This window comes from Castor canadensis, chromosome 11 (genome assembly GCF_047511655.1).
Source record: "Castor canadensis chromosome 11, mCasCan1.hap1v2, whole genome shotgun sequence".
In the NCBI taxonomy this organism is placed as follows: domain Eukaryota; kingdom Metazoa; phylum Chordata; class Mammalia; order Rodentia; family Castoridae; genus Castor; species Castor canadensis.
The window spans coordinates 76,178,401-76,204,786 of NC_133396.1; positions in this window are offsets into that span (position 1 = coordinate 76,178,401).

Here is a 26,386-nt window from a genome sequence, read left to right on the forward strand (position 1 = left end):
TAGTCACTTCCCTTCATGATGTTCTGCTTTATTACAGACCCAAAGCAATCAAATCATCCAAGCATGGACTGAAAACTTTGACACTGTGCCAAGATATGGCTCTATACCCTTATACCCTTATAGCTGTTTATCTCAGGTTCATGTTATAACAATGAGAAGCTGACTCACACAGGTAATGGTCTTTTTGGTTTCGAAACTGCAGTTTATTTCAGGATTTTAGAAGAAGAAAAGAAATAGTCTAGAACAAACATGCCAGAAAATATGACAAACAACAAGAGTTTTCATGGAAAATTGGAGCAGTCATAACATGGGTATACTGGAGCAAAGTGTAAAATATACTTTCTACTTAAGGCAAATGCCTAAAAACTTAGAAAGTCACTAAAGTATATGAGACACATCAGTATGCATGTGGTCCTTTGTCTTTCATGTCATCAGCTATATCCTTTTTATTTACAGAAAGCTTTAACTACAGTCTCCAATATTGAAAAACAGATTCCAGACTGTGGCCATCCCCATGCTCATAGGACACAGCCTCTGTTCTCCAGATGTGCAGAGCTCGATGTAGTTTTTTTAGGAGGAAAAACTTAGCTGGTCAATGTCCCCAGTCTGAACCTCTGTGGGTGACTGGGAAGTTTCTTCCCCTTCCACACCACCCTCCCTTCATCCTCCTCAGTCCAACATGTCTCTCACACAAATTAAGAGTGTACATGGTGCTTGTAGAGTACGATCAAAGATAGTTTTCTAATTAGAATTTTGAAATCCTGCCTTCTTAAGTAATTATGAAGGATATAATAGTGATTAAAAACATGGACAAACCCCTGACCCATGGCATTGGGTTTGTTTGGAAATCAGTATGTACCGAATTTATCATTTATCTCACAAATATAAGAATAGTAACCCACTTCACAAGATTTTTTGATCACTCTCATGCAAAATGTTTCCTGATGTGGGCCATAGCATACACATGTAGATTTATATAAATTTATGGTATATAGACATATAAACATATATGATAGACATGCAATATTTGTAGATCTACCTATTCACATATAAAAAGGCCTACAAATACTTATAGATAGATACAGCTGTAAGTAAAAATATATGATATTATTTATTTTAGATAAATCTCAGATTTTTATCTTAACATATCATTAATTATCTGACTGGTCCTATTAGCTATGAACTATGTAGTGTTTTATATCTTGTATACATATACATATTTTTGTACACAAATATATTTAATATATCATACATTTAATATATCATGCATATTATATAAACCTATTTATTTTATTCACAATATATATTTTATTTTGTCTGCATATGAACATTCCCCACATATATAACAAAAAAGCATAATAAAACCATAAGAGCATAATTTTAAATTCATTGAATTTTATAGAAGAAAAGGACTCCTTAGAATACATGTAAAGAAATTGATATCACAAATGTTCTAATTATTGTTTAAAATTAACAGCAGAAGTCTAAAGACAAAGTCCTCATTCCTGTCTGATCATCCAAAAGATTCCAATAGATTATTTCTGGAAATTTCATATCTCAGTAGTTTTAGGCCAGTGCACATTAGTAGACTGGTGCATTGTAAATCCAGCCCTTTTTCTTGCGACATCCCTAATTCAAACTGATTGTTCTAGAGTTTCACAGAAAAAAGTGCACATTGTAAAAAACAGTTTTTAATATATTATATTTCAGTAAATAAAATGTGTAAAAAATGTTTAATCTTGTGTTTTTAATTCTTCTGCTGCTTTACATATAAATGTTTCATTTTCCTACCACTACAGTTCTGTAATCCCATGCCAGGCTAGAAAGATGAACAGTGTCCTGATGGTGAAAAATAGCTTAGGATTTCCTCACACAGCACAGATTGAGTGCTTACTCATTTCAGGCTCTCATAAAAATAAATAATGTGGCAAAATTAGTATTTCCAGTGCTTCTCTGAAAGTACATTGGAGTGCATTTTATACACCAATTTGTAGAAAGTGATATTATATATAACCTATCATTTTCTCTCTGTGACTAGAAAGAACATCACTTATTTAAAAAATTAATCAAAGCTTTTAAAATGCATAAATTTTGGACAAATTAATCACATTCTCTAAATTATGATCAATAAAATAGAATTCTGAGGGCTGGAGGTGTGGTTCAAGTGGCAAAGCACCTGCTTTGTAAGCACAAAGCCCTGAGATCAAACCCTATTCCCACCAAAAACCAAAAGTGAATTCTGGTATTTTACCTATATTACTATGGCACCAAACCTTCACAAACGTATAATATCACTATAAAGCATAGGCAATTTTTAGCAATATATTCAGTCTTGCTTTTTAACATTTTATATTCATTTTACATAAAGATAAATATAAAAATTCAAGGAGCTCTGTAGAAAAAATGATATGCTATTTAACATCCCTAGAAGCTAGGAGAAAAAATAGAACTTTTGAAAATCTCAATTTTAACAATATTGTTTATTACGTCCTTAATTTTCTTATATCTTTTTGAAAATTTGATATATTTCTTATAAATGTTTTCCTTAAAATCAAATAAGAACTCAAGCAATGTTTATTATGCACTAATAATGTGCTAAGCACTCTTAACATTTATCATATTACTTTATCACTACATAACTTCAACACCTGTTCATGGGACCCTGAATATTTCTTCACTAACTTTGACTGGATTGTTTTAAGTGACTTTTAATCTAAGTCCCCTAAATTGTTATAAAAATTAGGCTGATTCAATGTCCCTTTGAGACTATAATATAAAAGCCCATCCATCACAGTGTATCTAATTAAGAAACTAAGTTAAGAGGTGTTTGAACAAGATATGTGAAAATCTCAAGGGACCAGACAATTGAATTGGTATTTCAGACATATCAAATTAGTTAATGATTTGGGAATCTTTATTCTGCGAGTGTATGTAAATTAAAAAAGAATAATGAAATTCATTAAAGTTCCATATCAGGAAGGAAGGAGGACCTGTGCACCACTGCATGTAATTATAAGTACCTGCTTCATTCAGATAGAAGGACAGGAGACTACGGGAAAAAAAAAAAAAGCAATTTGGATAGGTTAATTCTCATATTGAACATAGATAATTACAATTATTTTTCTTTATATTTTGAGGTATCTTTCTTATAATTAACAAATTCATATTTGGTAACCAGTCTTGTTTTCCATTTTTTCTTCACCATATGAACTTGTAAGATAAATGTCTTGCCATTCAAAATGACAATAGTTATTGAATTTTTCCCATGAAATTTAACAAAGTATTTTATTTATTTTGCCAGCCTATTTTGAAACTGAAAGAAGCAGAATAAAACTATATGGCTTTATCCAAAAGTGGGGAATGAATTGAATATCAAATCTCACTTAAAAAAGAGCTGGTCTGGAATATCCATTTCTTATGCTACAAAGCAGAGTATTTACAGTTTTTCTGAAGCATATAAAGTAAGGATGGACTAGTGATATAATTTTCTAAATAAAATTTCTACAATTTTCACTCATTTCTGATCTAGCCTTCAAAAGAGCACCCATTTTCATGTATCCCTTTAAATGCTAAACTCTGATAAATTTATACACTCACATGTATATAGAATATGCCCTTGCTATAAAATTTTTTCTCTTACACTTTTATGTAGATTTAAAGTATAAAAACTATTGAAAATACTGTTAATTTGAGTCAGTGATACTTCACTTTATGTCAAAATATTGCAGAGGATTATAGAATGTTAATAAACTCTCCCCCAATGTCTCCTTTTCCCATTTTCCTCCCTTGATATTTCCTATAAACCATTAGAGTCTATGGTAAATATTTGACTCATGAGATTTGTCTGTGTTTTTAACCTCAGAAGAAAGTGGTAAGCATTTGCAAACTAGCAAACAGCATTCACCAGAAGGTGAATGTTGGAATCACCAAATTGCTAGAGATCAAAGTCCAAAGGGATGACTTCAGTATGACTACAGTACTCACATGCTGATGGCATTTTCATTGAGATGCAAATCATTCAGAGTAACACTCTAAAAGTAAAACTGGATGAATATATTCCTAAAACAGTAATAGCTTTGTTGTGGCAATATAGTCAGAGGAGTGGGGAACTCAGATTTTAATTTTACGCTAGCGGGCCCAGACATATACCTGTGTCTGAGCCCTGAACAAAGGATTTACAGGATATTTAAAAGGCAGTGCAGGGTATCAGGTTACAAGAAATGTGTTCTCCCATAAAGTAGGGCTAGTAGTGGGTTAGAGACCTAAGGTTTAGATAAGAACAGCAGGGGAGTCCTGCTTTGAAAGTTTATTTACAAGTGGAGACAAAGGAAGGCAGGAATGGGTGCTTATCTCTGCATGGTGCCTTTCATCTTGGTCCCAAACTTTTGTATGGCTCTAATGGGCAATTTCTCACAGCTCCCACCAAGGTTACAGCTTTTAATTGACAGTTTACCATGTTTTACAACCCTGTTTCAAGGCTATCTTCCTCTTCATTCCCCCTTTTGATGCTTTTTCCACTTGTGGACAAGCATCAGCACTAGACTTTAGAAATCTTATAAGGTTTTTCTTGTCTCAAAGACCTATATTGTGTTACCAGGAGCTGTAACTTTATCACCTCCATTTAAGAGATGAAGTTAGTTATGGCATTAAGAAGGCCAGATAATGGAATCAGTTGTATCTCTGCCTATTTCTATCTGCTTTACATAACACAACACTCTGTGTTTGAGAAAAGTCAAAGCCCCTCTTGGCAGTGAGTAAATCCAACCCACTCTCGTTTTGGAGGATCACTGATACTAGAGAGTTCAACTGGTCCTGCATGGTCACTATAGACCTAGCCACTTATTCTATGTCATTTGTTAGGTCCACAGATAATTGATTATAGTAGGCAACTGACGAGGCAGTCACTCCTATGCCTGTTCCTTTCCCAGTCATTATCCCCAGTCCAATTAATAAAAGTATGAACTGAATAGCTCTCTTTGACCACATATGAGCCATTAAAGGAGGGGGGGTGGTCTGATTGTTAGGCACTATGTTTATCTGGGGTGAGGAATGTTAATGTGCAAATGACCTTCCAGTCAGCTGGCAAGTACTGAAAAGCAAGTGTCCCTCAGACAAGGAAGAATCCCAGGCTGGTGCACCACAGCCTGTCAACTGTACATCAAATGGCGGTAGCTGTACAGTTGAGATTCCAAGTTAAGGTTTCCTGTCCTAGAAGGAAGCCTTAATGGGGGTCATGGTGGTGGCAGATCAATGTCTTTTATTGGCCCAGGTCCACCTAGGTAATCACCTCTGGGTGGCCTCTTTAGATCTGTGGCTCTCCCTTTAGTAAACTGATATGTGAGTAGGGTGGAAGGGTAGGGTGGCACAAGGAGGTTTATTTCCTCCATTGTTTTATGACTTTAAGGGGTCCCTGACTTTCTCCCAGCAACCCATATGCCCTATAATGTCTTTGTTTTTGCAACCCAGTTAGGCTATCAGCTTTCTTTATAGTAAATTGTCCCTCTCCTGGTGCATTCAGAGATTGATATGCTGTACACAAGTGACAGATACTGATAAAAGGTGAAGGCATACCTCAGTTTTCCCTGGAAGGAAAGTGGCCTTACACAGGCCGAGCAGTCATCCTAGCCTCCCAATTGGACAACCTCAAAATGTAACAGAGTCAGAAGGAAATAGCACATCAAAGACCTCATGCCTGAGACTGGGGTCTGGGATACAGATGACACCAAACAGCAGTAAGTCTTCCTACTATGAGGAGATAACAGAAGGCCAGCAGTAATCTCTGGCTTACATTTCAATCTTGGGGAGCAGTGGCAGCCAGTCTTAGTGCAAACAGACTGCACAATGCTAATCAGCAGGATAAGGTATGGGGGTGACAGAGAGGAGGATACATTTGTGTCCTGGTGAATGAATCTTCAAGCTTCTGCCATGTGTTGACCAACCAGCTTCCGGGATGTGGCTTGGGCAGGGCTGGAGATCTTTCCAGTGATAGCATGCTGTTTTGAAGTTCTCTGGAACCTTAAATGAAGGGTGTTAGTTGAGTCACGGACAGCCTGTCAGACGTTGGGCTCTGCAGGGACGCCTGTCCTTTTATCTAGGAGTGATGAGTCCCAGGAGTGACTCCTGTAACTTCAACAGTCCTAAAAGCTGCCAACATTACTAGATGGGGACCCGTACAACCGGATTGGAGTAGTTTCTTTTTAATCTTTTATGTATCATTTTTTTCTTTCTTTTTTTTTTTTTTTAACTGAGTAGAATTACCTTGGCAATAATATACTGTCAGTATATATGTCTAAGAAAACTTATTATTATTTTTTTAAGTTAAAAACACCATCTTTAAGTATTAAAGGACATGTTTAGATCCAGTAAAAATAGTTATTTTGTCTCTATTTAAGTAGAAGACCCTGTCTAAAAATATGAGTTTGTGTCTGGAAAAGCTTTAATGTCAGATAGCCACACATGCATAAGAATCATTTCTTTAATCCTCTCAGCCTTGGTTACCTTTGAGAGGTCTGGCACCAATGACTCCATTGGAACTTTGATGGCATTCCCCCCTTTGTCTCCAAATTGTTAGTCTCTGAACAGTATCTTTTGAAGATTTGTCTTCCATCCAAGTACTAACCAGGCCTGACCCTGTTTAGCTTCCAAGATCAGATGAGATCGGGCGCATTCAGGGTGGTATGGCTGTAGACTGAAGATCCTTCTTGATTGGCTACTTTTTCCTGGATTCTGTTTGTTTGGTTTCGGTCCCATGTTGGGAGGGAATAACAAGCAGATTAGGTGGGAGTCAGTGCCAACTAGACCCTTTTGGCCAAACTTAAGAAACAAAGAGGCTTAGAAGGAGTGGCTCTTAGGCAGTGGTCTTTTAGACAAGGACAATACAAAACAAAATCTAACAAAAGCAGATATCTAAGTAGTTAGCTTGGTTGGCACATAAGCACTTATTAGAGTCATTTTTATGGACTTGATTATAAATGTCCCAGGAGGATGAGAACTGAAATGACAAAAACTTAAAAGAGCCATGGTTAAAATTTTGATGTATAATTTAGCAACTAGCAGAGCAGTACATCAATACCACTGACTTTATGGTACCATGTTTATCTAAATTTTGTATTGTAGAAGGCTTGATATACTTAAAAAAACACAAATATATTTAATACAAAGGAACCAGCAATAGCATCACAACTCTATAGAGGTTAATACACATATTAATTTAGTTGTTGCTCTTGAAGTAAAACTTTAGATTTTTATCAGTTGTAGGGGGAAAGAACAGTTTTAGCAAACCCAAACAGCCCAGTCACAAACTAGCATAGGGTACAAACTGTATTAGAATCATCCAAGACAACAGTTGTTTAACCATGAGGTCATCTAGAAAGTTTTACATAACTGTTCGAAAATAAGAGGCATGGAATAGGCACAGAGACAGCTGAAACACTGGTACAGGGTTTATTATTTAGGCAGGAGCCCTGTGGAGGGGGACTCCAGCAAGACAGCAAGAGCCCATTGCCATATACAGGCTTGGGCTAGACATAGGGGGCTAGTGGAAAAGTACCAGGAAAGTCACTGTCTGCCCAGCTGTCCCTGACATATATCCAGGATGACAATGGTGAGCCAGCTGCAAGGGAGAGGGTCCAGTCCTAACATGGCTGTCCTCATTGTTAACCCCAACATAAACCAACTCTTAGATGAACATGACTCAGTTACCTTAGTAGTTAAAACCCTGACAAAAATCACCAGAGAACACAGGTAAATATTTATGGGGACTAAGTGTGAAGTTAGGAAACATAGTGGCCAAGAACCATAGCTCAGATGTTGATAAGAAATCATATCCCAGATTGTTGACATTAACAGATGGCTCTTGACATATAGCAGAATCCCATCAACCTGCAGTCAATGGAACCCCCCCCTAAAATAACAGCCCTAATCTGATCATCTCAGGGAAAAATTTCCTCCACCTGCCATGTGGAAGGAGTAGGACTAACATCTCCACTCTGTTATGTCTAGTAAAAACTGGAGATCTTGACTTCCAGTGTAGTGCTCCTTTTGGAGTTTTTATTATTTCTTTATTTACTTTTATCCTATCTGGAAGGTACACTTTGGCTTTACATAAGTAAATCTGTCTTAACCCTCATATCAGTGCAGCAGTACTCCCTGTGTTCAGCTGCCTCTTGTCTCTCTGTGTTTTAATAAACTCTTGTTATCTTGACAAATTTATGAATTAACCTAGAGTATCAAAAATTTTTGAGTTATCTTGAGAAAACAAAACAATTATAAGACAATTTTTGTAAATGTTATCTAGACCAATATAATATTTTTAAGGTAGCCTTATTGTTATGAGCTTAGAGAATTAAATTTTAGTTTAACATCAGTACATTAAATTTTGAAGTTATAAAACCTTTAATGTAACTGGATTTTAGTTAACTTTAACCAGTTATATACCATCTATAAACTGTATCATTTTAAGACAATTTACTCTGTATCATTGTGACAATTTATTTTGTATCTTCTGGGGAGCTGGTCTTTATCCTCTTCTTTATCTAAAAGTATTTTTTTAGCCCTTTATTTATTTTGAAAAAACCATATCCTTAATACCTTTTATATATTTTGTTACTTGTTGAAAATAACTCATAAAATCTTTTAACTTAGGGCCTTACATTTGCATGAAAAAAACAAGAAAGAAAGCAACCCTGAAATTATTCTTTTTGTATAAAAGCAATTTATAGAAAACTCATTTGTTAATAGACCCATATATTATAAGAGAGAATTAAATCCCAGATTTTATTTATGACAGAATGAAACAGGCTAAGGTCATTTTAACTACCTAAATTCCAAGACTTTGTTGCAGACTGTAGCCTCTTTTTTTTTTCCTTCCTGGCTAAGCCAGAGTGTTAACTCCTGAGTGTCTGCATCCTAGTGAGGCCTGACTGAAATAAGTTTGAAAGCTTGTTTTTTTCTGTTGTTGTTGTTTAAGGTAGCAGTAGAACAGAGTAATAACTTTTACATTTACTCTATAATAAGAATCGTTCTTAAGGTGTTTACATATTTAAATGTAAAAGTCTAAGCAGTTTATAACACAGATCTTTAAAACAAATATCCTATTTTTTTTCTTGAATATCATATTAACCTTATAGTATCAATTTAAGAACCATTTTTAAGATGTTTACAAGCACACACAAAAAGTTTTATAAATTAAGCATGCCAGAAAAACTGTCAATTTAAGCATGCATAAAGTGAGCTGGAATTCCAGGAGCAGATTAAATTTTGCCCATGCTTTAAACAAATTCACACACACACACACACACACACACACACACATTCATACTGAAGTTATAACACTTTCCTTCTCCCCTCTGGGAGAAATGCCTGACCTGTGGAACTCCTCTAGAAGGTTCCCGGGAGTGGATCAAGCTCCCCTTCTGTACAGTGGGAGAGAACCTGACTAAAAACCTGTGGAACTCCTCTCAGAGGTTCCTGGGAGTGGATCAAGCTCCCCTTCAGTCCAGTGGGATGGGACCTGACTTAGGACTGATTTCCCTGGGGGTGGTGCTTACCGAGTCTGGACGGGACTGCCAGTTGAGTTGGTCCACTTCTCCTTGGAGTCCAAGCTGGGTCAAGACTGCTCAGAGAGTTGGGGCACCAGGGCAAAGGAGAACCCGGAATACCATCGGGTGGCGTGCCACCTCCTTCAGTCCCGTGTCCCTCCCTACTCCAATGCAGCCCAGCCGCCAGCTGGTGGCACAAGGGGCCAGTCGGTTGGAATCTCACTGGGGCCTCCATTTGTTGTGGCAATATAGTCAGAGGAGAAACCAAGCAACACTTGGAGGAGTGGAGAACTCAGATTTTAATTTTATGCTAGCGGGTCCAGACGTGTACCTGTGTCTGAGCCCTGAACAAAGGATTTATAGGATATTTAAAAGGCATTGTAGGGTATCAGGTTACAAGGAATATGTTCTCCCATAAAGTAGGGCTAGTAGTGGGTTAGAGACCTAAGGTTTAGATAAGAACAGCAGGGGAGTCCTGCTTTGGAAAGTTTATTTACAAGTGGAGGCAAAGGAAGGCAGGAATGGGTGCTTATCTCTGCATGGTGTCTTTCATCTTGGGTCCAAACTTTTGTATGGCTCTAATGGGCAATTCCTCACAGCTCCCTTCAAGGTTACAGCTTTTAATTGACAGTTTACCATGTTTTACAACCCTGTTTGAAGGCTATCTTCCTCTTCAGCTTTACCTAAGAAACAAAATTCTAGATGAATGTGGAATCAAGGATGAGAAGGCTGTCTTTTCCAGCAGTAATCACAGGAGTGAGACTGGTGACTAAACAATAGTTGTTTGGCTAAGTACACAATGATGAATTCATCACCATAATGCATCAGCTATAGCATTATGCACTGATTAAGCAGATGTTGGAGGAATGTTTAATGACATAAGTTTAAAATACTATGATTTAATATTGTAGCAGAAGAAAGCATGATCTGAGAAAAATATATAGTAATTTCAACTTTGTTTTTATTGTATATTTACATTCATAAAAAGAGCATGTACTGAAATGAAACAGTCCATATATTGTTAATTGAACTATAGGAGTCAAAATGAACTGTGATATTAATTTTACTTTTGCTGATTCCATATTGTTTTAAACTACTTTGCATTATTTTATCAGAAAGTTCAATAAGAAAATAACCTCTAGAAGACTTTTTACATGTGAAAAATAAGGCTTTTTTAACAGAAAGGTGCTTTTTAATGCTGGCCATAAAAGGCATCACGTTGTAGTAAACTACATAAGCAGTCTTCTAATTTGTAATATTTGCTAAAAATTATAATTAACATTATTTACATCTCCTGAAGAACTTTTACCACACCACTTATAAAGATTAATCACATTAATGTAGATATGGTGGTTTTTCTTAAGTTCCATTGTATTCTTTTTTTTGTCTACCCCAGGCTCTTTGGTTATCTAAGCAATTCAAGACAAGGCCATTCTCTGATCAGAGGACTTATGGCAGAAAAAGACCTCTGATTTACATCAATGACCATCTAGAATTCTTTCCACTGGTGTCTATTAAGGCTAACCTCAGTAAGAGTAGGACTTAGGACAAAGCTCCTGTAGTAGAAAGAATATTCTACCTGCCTTTATGGAAATGTGTAAGGAATCTTGCAACCATGCTTTCTGTTCCCATGAATAAGTCCAAGGAACAAGCGGTCCTTGGAGAACAGTTGCAGCTCTGAGCATATCCCTTATCTAACTGAGTGTGTACTATCATCTAATTGAAATGCAGGGTTTCAGCTATATAAACCCAGGGTATTTCAACTATATTAGATGAAAATAAATCATTATTGTGTAAGGAAATTTAAGTTTATGATTCTGCTATATTTGATGACTGAATGTGAAATATCACAAGTTTAGTGTTATAGTAAGCTCTTAAATGCTAGACCTACTTATACCAAACTGTTTTTCAGGTCATGTGCAAAGCCTTTCAAGTCTATAGGATTCTTTTTAACTGTAGCACAAAGAATCCATTAACATGGGTACGGCTACATCTTATTACACTGTAGTATGAATTCTGTCATTTGAAGTACATTAGACCAGTGCAAGTTTTTAACATGTGTATTGTTACCTTTTGTTTTCAGAATTCTATATTTTAAAATAACAGATTAACTTAGAAGGCCATATATAATGGACAGGTTTTAAGTTGTAAGAACTTTTGGTGAGTTCATTTACATGTTTAACTCTATAAATTTTAGTAAAAGACCTTCTTATAAACTTCCAAAGTAAAGCTACCTTCTTTTCCTTCAGATTGCAATGATGTATTCTTGCTATAGTACAGTTCAATGGTGTTTATATTTGAGGATATTGAGTTAAAATTTTCTTCACACATAAAACATAGTGAAGGTGTATTTTTTAAAATGGAATGGAATGCCATGAGCCATTGCCCATCTCTCAAATGACTTTTCAAGTGTATCATGCAAAAAAATTTGTGTAGCGAATACCTGATGATGATGTTAAATATTCTTGCTAAATGTTTGCATTTTTGAAAGAGTTTTGTGGAGTCACTCTAAGATCTTAGATCCAAATATACTGAAACATATGATTTATGAAGAAGTTGAGTCTATCTTACAAATAAATCACATTTGTAATTAAACCAGCAAATGGAGTGGGAATGATTTTGAAACACAGAACTAAATGTCCATAATGTATTAATAGTGTACAGTTCTACAAGGGAAATGAGGAAAAAGACTGTTATCTAATTCCACCATGGTCCAGCCTCTTAGTGAAGTGATATTGAATGTGAGCCACTGAACTTTTAATAAACAAATTTAGGATTTATTCATTAATTTGCTCTGTAGGAAATACTATATAGAGTAAAATATACCTTTCACATTAATATCAATTGCTATTTTTGGGACTTTTACATAAGTTCCCAGTGAAACCATGTTATACTTCATAAATAAATGATATCTGTACAATAAAAAACAAGTACAAATTTTAAAAATGAAAATTCTTCATGGGTTATTTTTATTCCTAGTAGTATTCACCAGGGATGTGCTTATCAGAAAAGAAGGGAATCATGTGGAATACTATATAATCTCTTTAAATTTATTCCAAGATGTGGTGTGATTTCTGAAATTAAAATTCAGTATTAAAGTGCTGCCTTGGCATTTGGGAAGTTTAAGAAGTCTTCAAATAGGCAAACCACTGATTCCCATTCTGCTCTCCTGGGTAAAATCCTCTGGCCAAAAACTCTTCTTATTGGAGGGACCAGGCACGGTGCCTGCTTATCCCTGAATACTTAAGCTTAAGTTTTCTGCACAACAACAGAATTATTTAAATGAACCAGTGACAATCAAGAGTCACTTCGTCTTATTACTGCTAACCTCATTTCCCACAGCCTCTATTCCCTCACTCTACACCTCAGTTCAAACCCTGAGTGACCCAGCAGGGCATGCAGTGTCCTCCTCTCCCGAGCTTAAGTGACAATTACCTGCTGACCATCTCATCTGTCTGATGTTGAGAGTGTTGTGCTCATCCATCTTATACTATTTGTGAGGAAATCTTTCCTTCCTCCATGAGTGAATTGTAAACAAAACATTCAGAATTTCAAAATATTAGTTATCATTCAAACCATCTGGCTGCTTCCAAATGAATTAAAAAGCAACCTCACACACTATCATTTTTTACATTGAATTTGGTTTTACTATTTGCAAATCACAACTTAGTATTTTCTAGTTTTCATAGGCTTTATGCCTTCTCACTGCACTCATACTTCACGACATTGCTAATTTAGAGGCCATGGTGCTCCAATTTTAGTGTTGGATGGAAATCTATTCCATTTGATCTTTATAACAAGTAAATAGTCTTGTTTTGATTTGCATTCAGGGAGCAGGGCTCTGGTGGATCATGTTTGTAATCCTGGCTACTTGTGAGGCTGAGTTCAGGAGGATCACAATTCAAGGCCAGCTTAGTCAACAAGTTTGTGAGACCCCCATCTCCAAAATAATCAGAGCACAATGGACTGAAGTTATGGCTCAAGTGGTAGAGCACCTGCTTTGCAAGCACAAATCCTAGTCCCACCAAGAATAATTTACATCCAGTAAAATGTATGCATTTTTGTATTGTATATGACAGTCAATGATGGTGTGGCAGCATCAAGTGCCTGTTCATTGTTCATGTTACCCTAAAAACATTGAGATACATGTTTACCCTTCAAAGATATTATTTTCTTTTCATTTCTCTGAATAGGTGATTTTTTTCAAAATGTGTAATACCACTATGAAATGAAGTAATATGATAAAATTTTGTAAGAAGAATTTTTTTATTGGATCAGTTTAGCAAACTAATGCTGTCTGAGACCATATTACACTATCCCTCATAAATGCTTATACTGTGACTTTTAGAAAAGATCATTTTAGAGAAGTAAAGAAGAAGTCACTGTATTCTCCCTCCAGAATCTGTTTCAAAATATATTTGACAGTCGAGTAATTATGTCTGTAATGGAGATTGTGATAGAATATGTGATATTAAAAACTCAGGAACTTTATAGACAAGGAACTGAAAAAAAGGGGTCAACAGAAACACGGTGTACCCAAAGTCAAACTCCGATAACTTAATCAACTTAATTCTGCCCTCAGTACAGAAGAGGTTGAGATCTGTGCCTTTCACAGCTTTTGTTCTTCAAGTTTGAAACTCTATGGTTTTTCTGCAATAAAGATACAATCAATTTCTTTGGGAACTTAGAGCCTAAAATCAGTAACATTTGAATGCTGGAAGCAAATTCTCAAGAAATAAGGATTGCTGATTTCCTTTATATTTCCAAAAGAGATTTTGGAGGGAAATGTGTGAGAAGTAGTATCTAATTGTTGTTCAATTCAGACACTGGAGTTCAGAACCAGAAGAAAGTCCTTTAGGGAAAGTAAAATGATGGACCATGAATTATTCCTATTATGTTTTATTTGCACATGCCTAGGCTCTTTCTCACATTTTAACTAACAGATTTATTTGCATTCAAAATAGCAGGAAGAATATATCTCATGTGATTAAAGAAGACATTTCGCAAATCAACAATCTCTTGAAAAGATAAAGATTCTGTTCTAATATTTAGCTTCCAGCTAGTTAGCTATTTTACAAATAAACAGCACTAATAAAGAGAATTTAACTAAAGAGTCATACATATACAGCGAACTTTTTTAACATAAGATGATAAAGCTACATACTAACTACCCTCAATCTTGCTTTTTATATTAGACCATTAACCAAATATGGTATATTGGCCTTCCATTATTATCGCCACAAAAAAGTTATCTTCTCTTCCATTATAGTGATATTTTTACACAAAGAGCTTACTTCACAATCACATTAAATAGTTATTTGTTTGTTCCTTTTTTGTTGTTGTTGTTCCTTTATAAATTATAAGTGCTGAAGTACTAACACAAACCTAACCAAATCAATTTGTTGGATGGAGGAGAGCTCAGCATGTTCACTTTTCAATAATCCTTGGTTAAGAAATCATGCACTAGAGAGTGATAATAATGACAGGCTCTTGTTGGCAGCTGGAGTTTTCCTGCTGCTGCTGTCTCTGTGCTTCCTCTCCTGCCTAAGCATCTCTTAATAACAGGTGTGGCAGGCCCACTGATTACAAAAGTAAAGACCAGTGCCAGCATTCTGTCTCTAGGTCATTATTGATGCTGTTACTATCCTCACATCAATAATTTAAGCCTAAGGCAAAGAAGGTATCCTTTGTAAAGGAAAATTATTTTGAAAGCCAAAAAAATATCAAGCTCTCAGTAATGATCTCAAGTCTGAAATAAGAGAAGGTAAGACCCCCTCTCAGACTTAATATTTGCTGCCTGTTTGTATGGCCTGCTTATGCTGAGGTGAGTCATACATTAGGTCTACACAGGGATATATGAAAGGGGCAACTTCCATTTATTAGTATAATAAACAGAGAAGACTGAAGCCAGGAGCCATGTCAACAGTCAACACTGCAGGCATGTGGTGAGAAGCTGCCTTACAAATGGAGCAAAAGAAAGGTGAATCAAAAAACAAAATAAGTAAATATAACAGGAAGAGTGAATTTAATAGTAGTAGCTGGATCCTGTAATTGGTGTTTTTCATGTATGTGATATTCTGTTCAGTAGTTTCCATAATTCAGAAAATGTCTTCTTTCACTAATAGAAAAAAGAATTTGAATTCTTAGGCTACCTAGCAAAGGGAAGTGCCTATGTGACCAATACTTTACCAATCAGCACAGAATTTGGATTATACTTGGAACTGGTGAGAGTTACTTTGTGTAGCAATTCCTATGTTACTGGAGGAGAATATGATTGCCTCGCTGTGGTATGAGTGGAATTGGTGCAGGCATTAATACAGGGAAGTAGTTTCATAAAGGTCAACAGCATTTATTTTGTGGTTGATAATGAGAAAATTGCAACACCAGCAATTTTCTCCAGAGGCCAGTACTCTGGTAGGACTTGGAGTAGTATTTCTTGTTGAGGACACTCAAGTTCATCCCTGAATTCTTTCTATGTATCAAGCTCTTGCTAATATTCCTTAATAAATCCCAGTTTCTCACAAATGACACAGAATTAATGTCTTGTAGCTAAAGCTGCAGAGTATGCATAAGCAGGATATAAGAGGTTATAGGCAATAAAAACTTTAAGTAAATTGGTGGTTACCCTTTTATGTCAGACTTGAAGACAGTAAGAACAAAACTAGCATGAATGCTAACATACAGCATAAAGTGGAAAAATAAATATGTTTCCTGTAATTAGCATGAGTAGAATTCCTGCTGAAAGCATAACTGAAAAAGAACCAAGAGGTTATTCAAATAAATTATGTAAAAGCATGGGATTGGTTTATGTTTTTAATTGTGCAGGAAAACCAAAGGAAAAGAAATGACATACTCAAAAATCTTAAATTCTCAGATTAAGACATGATCTAAAAACCATGAATTTTATATAAGCATTCTAAAGTATTGCTTAATATTTGCTGTAGGAGCATTAGTATATAAAACATTTAAGTCAACAAGTGATTCTATAAATTGCTTAATTTCAATTTGTTTTTTCTTGTAGTTCACTTGAGAATGAACTATCAGAGAATTATTGGAGAAGATAGAAAATACATGAAAAGATAAGTATGATTTAAATCCCTCTGAATCCAGAAATTTAACTGAGTATCCATTATTAACCTCTTCATCTATACAGAGGCTACTCCTACCTTGTTTTAAGACCTCTTGAGAGCCCTGCTTGAAACAGCTACCTGGTAAGAGGAATCCAGTATTTCTTGAGTTCTTCCCTCAGCATGTCACATTGCCTGACTTAGAGTCCAGTATCAGCATGAGTATGCTATGGAAGAGACACTCTAAAAAGAAAATGAAGACAAAATTTTCATGACAATATACACAATTAAAAGATTTTTTTTATAATTGGTTAACTATAGAATAGCAGAGTATAGGTTGGCAGTAGATTCTGAAGATATTAGAGCCAAGAAGGAAAAATACAATTTCAAATGTAGTTGAATTTATTGACGTAGATGCAACTATGAAGAGATTCTAAAGTCAATTTGTTGATATAAAAAGATATGGGGATAATTGATTGTCAATAGGTAATTTATTGAAAGCTACACTCATTGGTGCCTTGTCTAAAGAAAACCAGAAGCCAGTTATTGCTTCATGTAATTTGAACAGTTGGAAATATCAGAACAGTTGCATGATATGTAACTCTCTCTGCCAACCCTTACATGTAGTCCACAGGAAGTCACAGAAATCATTTTCATCAAAAAGACATTGAGAAATAAATCAAACAAGGAAACATCAGTTTCTCAGAAAAGCATGTTAGTGAGTATTCTGTTTGTGCAGGGAAAGTCAATGAATGATGAGATTTTTCACTGAAAAAGATTACTAAGAACTAAGAGCAGATTTTTCTTCAGCAGCAAAGTTTGGTCAGTCACAGTAATAAGTAACAAGGATCCTTGGTAGTGTCTACTTGATCATGGGGTCTCCAAGATTAAAACTGATCCTCAGACATTGAACTGTTGCTGATCTTTACCCCTCATCCATAATAAAACAAAGAATTGCAGGGGAAAAAAAGAAAATATTTCTAGAAAATGAAAACTTTACTGAAAATCATCAAAATATTCAAAATGTTTAACCTAATTTCTTAAAATACATTAATTTGCATTATAGACTACAATGAATGAGAACTGTGGATTCAGTGCTGACCTGTAAAAAAACTTTAAATTTGTCACTATCATCCTTACAATTGAAAGTAAGAAAGAGAGAGAGAGAACTAAAGAAAGATAAAAAAAAAAAATCAATAACCTAAAAGTCAATGACTTTTTTTTTTTTTAACCTGTCACAAAATTCGGTCACAGAGCAAACTGCCACTACAAAGCTAGAAGAACAAGAAATGCAGAGAAGCACAGCCAAGGTCAGCTGACAGCTTGTGAAAAGCAGATTTTTAAAAGTTATTTTGATGAATGACTGGAGGCTTAGTATAGATTTGCTTCACAGTCAGAAGCTCCTTCAGGGCCACTCCTTAGTGTGGACTGATATTTTCATGCATTTTACTCTTTAGATACCCAACATATCGTTATGGTGAAGATCTTAGAAAAATGCCCTCATGCTTTTGTCAGAAAAAAGTAACCATTTTTTAAATGCCCAGAACATTCTTCATAGCAAAGGCCAAAGAAAGAATTTTACAAAGCCTTTTTCTGACCTAGGAGGAGGGCACTGAGCCAACCCCAATGCCCTCAAGCTGTTTTCACCTGAAGAATGATTTTGATGGGCTCACAAGAGAGTGACCACAAGTGAAGACCTAATACATGAATTTGAAAGTATGTCAATAGAAACTTTACAAATTGAAATGCAAAGAAAAATAATAATGAGGAATGCAGAACAGATTATCCAAGACCATAAGATAATTTCAAAATATATAGACTATATACACACTGTGGAAATAACAGAAAAGAAAGGAAGAAACAAAAAATTAATGATGGTTAACAATTTTCCAAAATTAATAGCAGACACAAACCAAAGATGCAGGAAGCTCAGAGAATACTAATTAGGAAAAAACTAAATAAATATAAACTTAAAAAATCATATTAAAAAGCAAAAAACAAAACACAAAAGTCTTCAAGGAAGCCTAGGTATGAGGGGGAAGAAGGGACAGAAGACGTCAATACCATACTTATAAAGAAATGAAAATAAGAATTATATAAACTCCTCAGATTCCATGCAAGCAAAGAAGGAATTGGAATGGAATTGTTAAAGAACAAATAAAATTATCAAGGGCAGAAGAGAGAAAATCATATAATAATAAAAAGACTGACTCTACAAGAAGATATAATAATCCATGACAGATTTACTTCTAACAACAAAGGATGAAATACAAGAGGCAAAAACTGATAGTAAGACAAAGATAAATAGATATGTTCATTATTATAGTTGGAGATTTTAACACCTGTCTATCAGCAATAGACACACATAGCAGACTGAAACATCTAGCTACAGTGAGCAATTCCATCAATCAAATCAAGCTAATTGACCTTTATAGGATATTTTATCTAGTAAAGCAAAGCAAAATACACATTCTTCTTAAGTTCATGAAAACTTTAATTCTGGACCATGAAATATAGTTTAATAATGTGAAAAGTTATGTCAAGAAGGTACATCTTTAGACTTTAATAGATTAATAGGAAATCAATAACCAAAAGACAAAAAAATCCCAAAATACTGGACATTAAAGAACACAAAACTAAATAACATGAGCTAAAAAATCAAGTCTTGAGATAAGTTTAAAATACTTTGAGCTGAATGAAAATACAATTTATTATAAAGTATGGGATATAGCAAAAATACTATTTAGAGGGAAATGTGTAACAATGAATGGATATACTAGAAAAGAGGAGATGCCTAGAATTAATAGTCTAAGCTTGTACCTTAGAAAGCTAAAGAAAGAACAATTTAAGCCTAAAGCAAGAAGAGAGAAAGGTACATAATGAGCCTGAGTGTCTTTGAGTTTCACATCTGAAGATTTAATCAATTATAGATTAAAAATAGTTTGGAATCTGTGCTAAATGAGCATATACATTTTTATTATCATTATTCCATAAACAGAATAACATAACTATTATTTATATAGTGTTTACCTTGTATTTGGTATCTTAAGTAAATTAGATTATTTAAAGTATACAATAAGATGTGCATAAATTGTATATGAATACTTTGGTAACATTTTATATAAGACTAGAGTATCCACATATTTTAGTATCTGAATGTGTCCTGGAAGCAATCTGCTACAGACATCAAGGGTTGAATATTATACCAACTAGAGAAGGTATCATTAAAATTTAGCAAGACAGAAAATCAATAGAAAAGTAACACATGAAATCAAAAGCACATTATTTGGAAGATCAATAAAATTTGCAATATTGTATCCAGCCTAATATATAAGAAAAGAGAGAAGACACAAATTACTAACATCAGATAAGAAAAGAAGAAACACTTTTACTAACAAAGACTCATTGCTTGACCAAACTTTAGACATGCTCCTGAGCCTTCTCACAGTCCTGCCCATCTATGTACTTTCTTGTCAGATTTGGCAAAGAACCCTGTTAAGTCACTTTAGCAATAGCCTTCTACCCTTGATATCCAATCACACTTGATCTGTTTTCTCACCATCCACAATTCTCTAAAGGATGTTAGATCACCCTAGTGTGTCTTCAGCAAGAATCCCGATAGATTGGTTTAATCAGAACGCTCTTTACCTCTTAGTAATTTTCTATTCACTGACCACCCCTCTGTTCCTTGGCTATAAATTGTCACTTTCCCATGCTCTATTCAGGATTGACCCTAATCTTTCCCTACTCCTATCTACCTAAAGAAAGTCTTCCTCACTATGGTTAGGAAATATCATCAAATGTTTTTAAATGCCACTGATTCTTTCAATAGTAAAAGGATAATAAATGAATGTTATGAAAACTCTAGGTTCATGAATTTGATAATTCAGAGAAAATGGAACAATTATTATCATAATGGCCATAACAAACTAAAACTCACATACATAAAAAATCTATAATCGGAATAAACCTATATTTTTTAAGGAAATTGAATTAATTGTTAAAACTTCCAAACCAAAAAAACTAGGCTCAGTGATTTCACTAGCATTTTAAAAATATATAACCTGGGGATTATGTGTAGTTATCTTAAACAAACAAAAATGTCTTTTTTTAAAAAAAACAGGAAGATAAATCAGGCTTGGGGATTGGAACCAGTGGGAGGGGGATGATTCAAGTAAGGGTGTAGGAAGCAGAATGTAGTGGAAATATGTGCTCACATATGAAAATGGGAAAATAAGACCTGCTGAAACTATTCCAGGAATGAGGGGAGTGGAGAATAAAGGGAAATGATGGGAGGGGGATGAATTCAACTACTATATATTTTAAGAACTTTTGCAATTGTTGCAATGTACCTCCAGTACAATAACAATATGGTAATGAAAAATGGGGAAAAAAAGAAACTACCCAATACAAAATGGGCTGGTGGAGTAGCTCAAGAGGTAGAGTACCTGCCTAGCAATTGTGAGGCCCAGAGTTTAAACCACAATAAATCAAAAATAAATAAATAACATGAATAAAACTGTAGAAGCTGACCTTATACCCTTCACAAGAATTAACTCAAATTTAATCATAGACAAAGTGATAAAATTTCTAGAAGATAGGAGAGAATCTTAATGTCCTCAGATTTGGTAGTGAGTCTTTATAACAACATCAAAACCATAACCCATTAAAGCAAACACTGATATGCTGAATTCATTAAAATTAAAACTCTGTGAAAGATACTTTCACAAGAATGAAAAAAGAAAAACTAATTGCTGAATTGTAAAGAATCATTTTAAATAATACATATCAAATAATGACTAATACCTAAAATGTACAAAGAATCTAAAAACTCAATGCTAAGAAAAAATTTAAAAGTCATTGAAACTTCAGAGCAAAGTCCTCCACAAAGAAGCTATGCGGATAGCAAATAAAGATATGAAGAGATACTCAGTAACATGTACCTGTAGATTGACACTGAACTGCTTGCCTATTGGCATAGCTAAAAGAAGGGAGGAAAAAAGATAAAGCTTCCAGTATCAAATTCTACTGAAGATGTAGAGCAAGAAAACATATTGCTGAATTACCCACTCACTTTGAAAGATAGCTTGGCAGCATTTTACCAAACAAATTGCAGACTTACCATATGATCCAGCAATTGTGCTCCTTGGTATTTACTCAAATGAGTTGAAAATTTTTATCATCATAAAATTCTCCATATAAATGTTTACACATTCATAACTTATTATTTTGTTGATAGCTGCCAAGAATTGGAAGCAAGATGCTCTTCAATTGGTGAACATTTAAATTGTCACAAATCCAAAGAAATATTCAGAGATAAAAAGAAATGAGCTATCCAGCCATGAAAACTGACAAAAGAACTTAAGTGTGTATTGCAAGGCAAAAAAGGCAAATTGAAAGGGGTACATACTATTTAATTACAAGTCTCTGTCATTATTATCACAACAAAACCACAAGGTCAGTATAAAGATCAGTGGTCACTGGGATTCAGAAGGGGAGTAGGAGAAGATCAGGTAAAGTGTAGGTGATTTTTAGGCAGCAAAACTAGTCTGTATGATACCATAGTGAGGACACATTACATTATGCATTTGTCAAAACCCATATAACTGTATAACATGAAGAGTAAACCCTTATGAAAGTTATAACTTTAGTTAATAATAATGCATTAATATTGGTTAATCAATTGTAACAAATGTACCACACTAATTTGTGCAGTGGATGTATAGAGTAAATGGGAACTCATTATACTTCTGCTTAATTTTTCTAGAAATCTAAACCAAAAAATAAAGTTGTTAAACTAAAACCAGGAATGTACTAGTAAGCCAAGACAAAAATGGAAAAACATTGTGTTTCTAAGTGAGAGAAGTCAATATTGTATATGATTTCAGTTATATTATTTCCCTTAAAAGTCAAAACTTAGAAAAAGATATCAGTGTTTGCCTGAGCTATTGGTGATGGATAGAAGGATGAATAGGCAGAGCACAGGAGAGTTTGGGGTTATCAAAACTATTCTCTACATCACATAAAGGTAAAATATGACATTATGAGATGTCAAAGACACAGAAATTTATAGTGCAAAGAGCAAACTCTAAAATACACGAATTTTAAAAATAATTAAGGAATTCAGGGAATCCCAGTAAAGAATATAGATTTTAACAAGAGAATTTAACTACATGACAAATGTATTTAACAATTTCTAAAGGAGCTGCTGAGCTGAGTAATTTTGGAAGTGAATTGAATCTGTAAGTCTAGGACCAAAGGAACTGCACTTAAGTATTTTAGTTTGTAAAGTTTCTAGACACGTGGGGTTCACAGCTAAGAAAAAGCAAGAGGCTAGAATGACTTATGGAATAATGGGTTAATGTTGTAGACACCAGAATGAACACATGTTTAATAATACAGATATTTATATTTACAAAAAGATATTTATATATATCTATATACACATAGGTTAATACACACAAATATTTCCTTGCTCAGGCAGCTGAGATTTACTGTTAGGGTTTACTGAGGATTTGGCTTAGTGTTAAAGTGTATCCCTAGCATGCATGGGTTCCTGAATTCAAGGCCTAGAACCCTACCACCACTACCATCACCAAAAAGTAAATTAAAAAAATAGGATATTCCAGCAATAATAAGCACACCTATGATCAAAGTTGGGTAAACAAGTAAAATATTCATGAGATATTCCCCAGTGGTTAATTTTATAGTTTATATTAAAATTACAGTATTTATTCCAGTAATGTCTGGAAAATAACTCTTAAATCCAAGGTATCCCATATAGATAAACTTATTCCAAATGATAATGAATAGTGTCTTGAATAATGTCTACCGTACTGTCTCCCATGCCCATAGTTGGTTACCACTCGGTTTGGGGCTGAACATCCTAAAATGGCCACACTCAGTCAGGGCATCATAGTTCTCTTGTCTCCTCACCTATTCACAATTGTAGGTTATTTCACCTTTTTCACTTGATAGTCTTAGGAGTCCAAGAACAGCAAGAGAAGAACTTCAATGCATAAGACTTTTTAAGTCTCTGCTTGTATCACATAAGCTAATAACTCATTAGTGAAATCAAGTCATATGAACAGGCCAGAATGTAAAGGGTGGGGAAATAAACTCCATCTCTAGATGAGAACTGTGTCATATTAAGAAGGAGCAGGAGCATAGGAAGGAGAAGAATTTGACATTTTTGCATTGTTATAACACATGATATTTTTGGAAAATTGTGAAACAGAATATTGAAAAGTTAACATTTATTCTTAAAATATAAAATAGACTACTGACACTTTTGCATACATTGTAGAAAATAAATTTGCCAAACCCCTTTATATAAAAAATGGGATAAAGTGCTATGTTTATGAAACAAAGAAACTTCAAATGATTATACTCACCTAGGCTTCTAGCCTTACATGTATAAAGATATAAAAATAATTAAATTAAAGTCAAATGTGACTATCTGTATATTAATAATTTATTCTGTCCCTTAACTTTTATATATGCTGTGTAGATACACATATACTATTGCTTATGAAGTTTATGCATCATAAAGAAACATAGTAAAAATATGACTGAGTTAATTTATGAAAGTCTGCTCATTATGTCTTGTCTTAATTTAGGCACTAGAATTATTATTGCAAACAACTAAAGTAATTGTAAGTGCACAATTAAATATTGTGCCATGTTTAATTTTTTGTTAATATTTTAAAGTGGTTTTTGTCATTTTTCTTTAAAAATCTTTTCAAGTCAATTTTTAAGATATTTTTCAAAAAAAACATGGCTTTAATGAAAACCAGTCTGACATATTTAGAGAAATTGACTACAATTTTTAAATATTTGGGTTAACATCAATTCCTGTTTGAAGTATGAATTGAAATTAGGAACAGAACCAAATATTATTGTCACTATTTTTGACCATCTGTCATATACTTCATATTTTCTATCTCTTTTGAATCAACTCAATCCCTTTGAAAAACAGTAACAATTTTACAAATGAAGAAATAGAACATGCAAATAGATCATTAATCTCATCAAAGAATAGAAATGAATAAAATAACAAAGTACAGCGGGGATTCAAAATTAGATTGCTCTCAAGGAGAAAACCACTATTTTTTTCCCTATAAAATCAGTCCTCTGAATTATGGGGTCTGCATCTGAAAATTTAACCACCCACAGATTCTAAGTGGTTTCTTGTAAATTACGTCTATACAGTATATATGTAGACATTATTCTCTAAACAATGCCATATACCAATTATTTGCATAACATTTATATTATGTTATGTATTGCAAATGATCTAGGGATGATTTAAAATATGAATGGAATTTTCATAGGTTTCATGCAAATACTATGCCATTTTACATATGGAGTTGGAACATTCATGGATTTTAATGTCTGCAGGGGTCTGGAATCACAATACCCAGTGGATACCAAGAAACAGCCATACTAACAATGATTTGGGTGCAATGTCTTTAACATCTTTCAGCAATATTACCATAGCCATCTTCATCTCCAAATACAGTTAGAAAAATGTGAACTTGGGGACTATAGACAATAAAATGTAGCAGCAGCCCCATAAAGCTGAACAACTAAGACAAATATGTACAATGAAATATAATGTAATGGACATTTTAAAGAGATAATCACTAGATAAATGGAAGCACCTGAGATTAGCACTTATTCCAACTAACAGAAAACCATCTAGTGAATATGGGCAGCAAAGCTTCCTGAATAGTTGGAGGGCTTTATGGATTGATCTCAGATCTCTTGGAGAACCAAAAAGTCTTTTAACTTCCAATGGTTCAACTTGTCCCTACCAGGGAATTCAAGGTGAAACAAGGTTGGTAAAGAGAGGCTAATTCAGAAAGGACCTTATCAAGAATATTAAGAAGATAGATTTTATCTTACATTGTATTGAAAGCTATTGAAGGACTTTAAGTAAGAAAGTACTTCATCAGATTATTTCTTCTAGAAAAATTATTGTGCATAGTGACAACAGTTGACTCAGAGGAGAGAAATGAGTCAGGAGATACTTAGGTATACAGGCTGTACATGTTCTTAGTCAGCCAGGGTTGTGGGAAAATTAAGTCAAGGAGAAAGACTTTTTAAATATCAAGCTTATTTATATATTGAAAAGATAAGACTATAGAGCCAGAGAATAATATAACCTAAGTAAAATGTTTTATGGGATACGTTACATAAAAAAGTACTAAATAGCCGGCCATCAGACCTAGTACCAGGATTTTACAGTAGGTTCTGGCTACAAAAACGTTTTGGTTGTTATGAACCTATAATTCAGTGGCATTTCAATTAATTGGAAAAATTATCAAGGGAAACTTGTTCAGTGTTCACTCTATGGGAAATACTATTTGAAGTTCTACATCTGTATTTTCTTATTTAATTCCTATGACAAATAGTTCTAGTTTACAGTTAAAGAAACTTATAATGAAGCTGGTATGTTTCCTTTGGGATACTGATTTTCCTTTTTTATATGTGAGAAATTTTAACTTTCTAGGTATAATAGTAATGTTCTTGATAAACCAATAAACTTATAAGAATTATGACATTTGAAAGATATTTGAACCTGAATTTCATTGTTAATGGGCTGTGTGTGATATTTTTTTACTGTATTTTATTAATAATAGTTTCTCACAAATTCTGCAATTTCTTGCTCATGAGATATAGAAATGTGTAGTTATGTTAATAAATTTTAACATGATATATGTAGTCCTTTGTACTCTGCTGATATTATAAACTTTAAGAGTGTGGGGGACATATTTC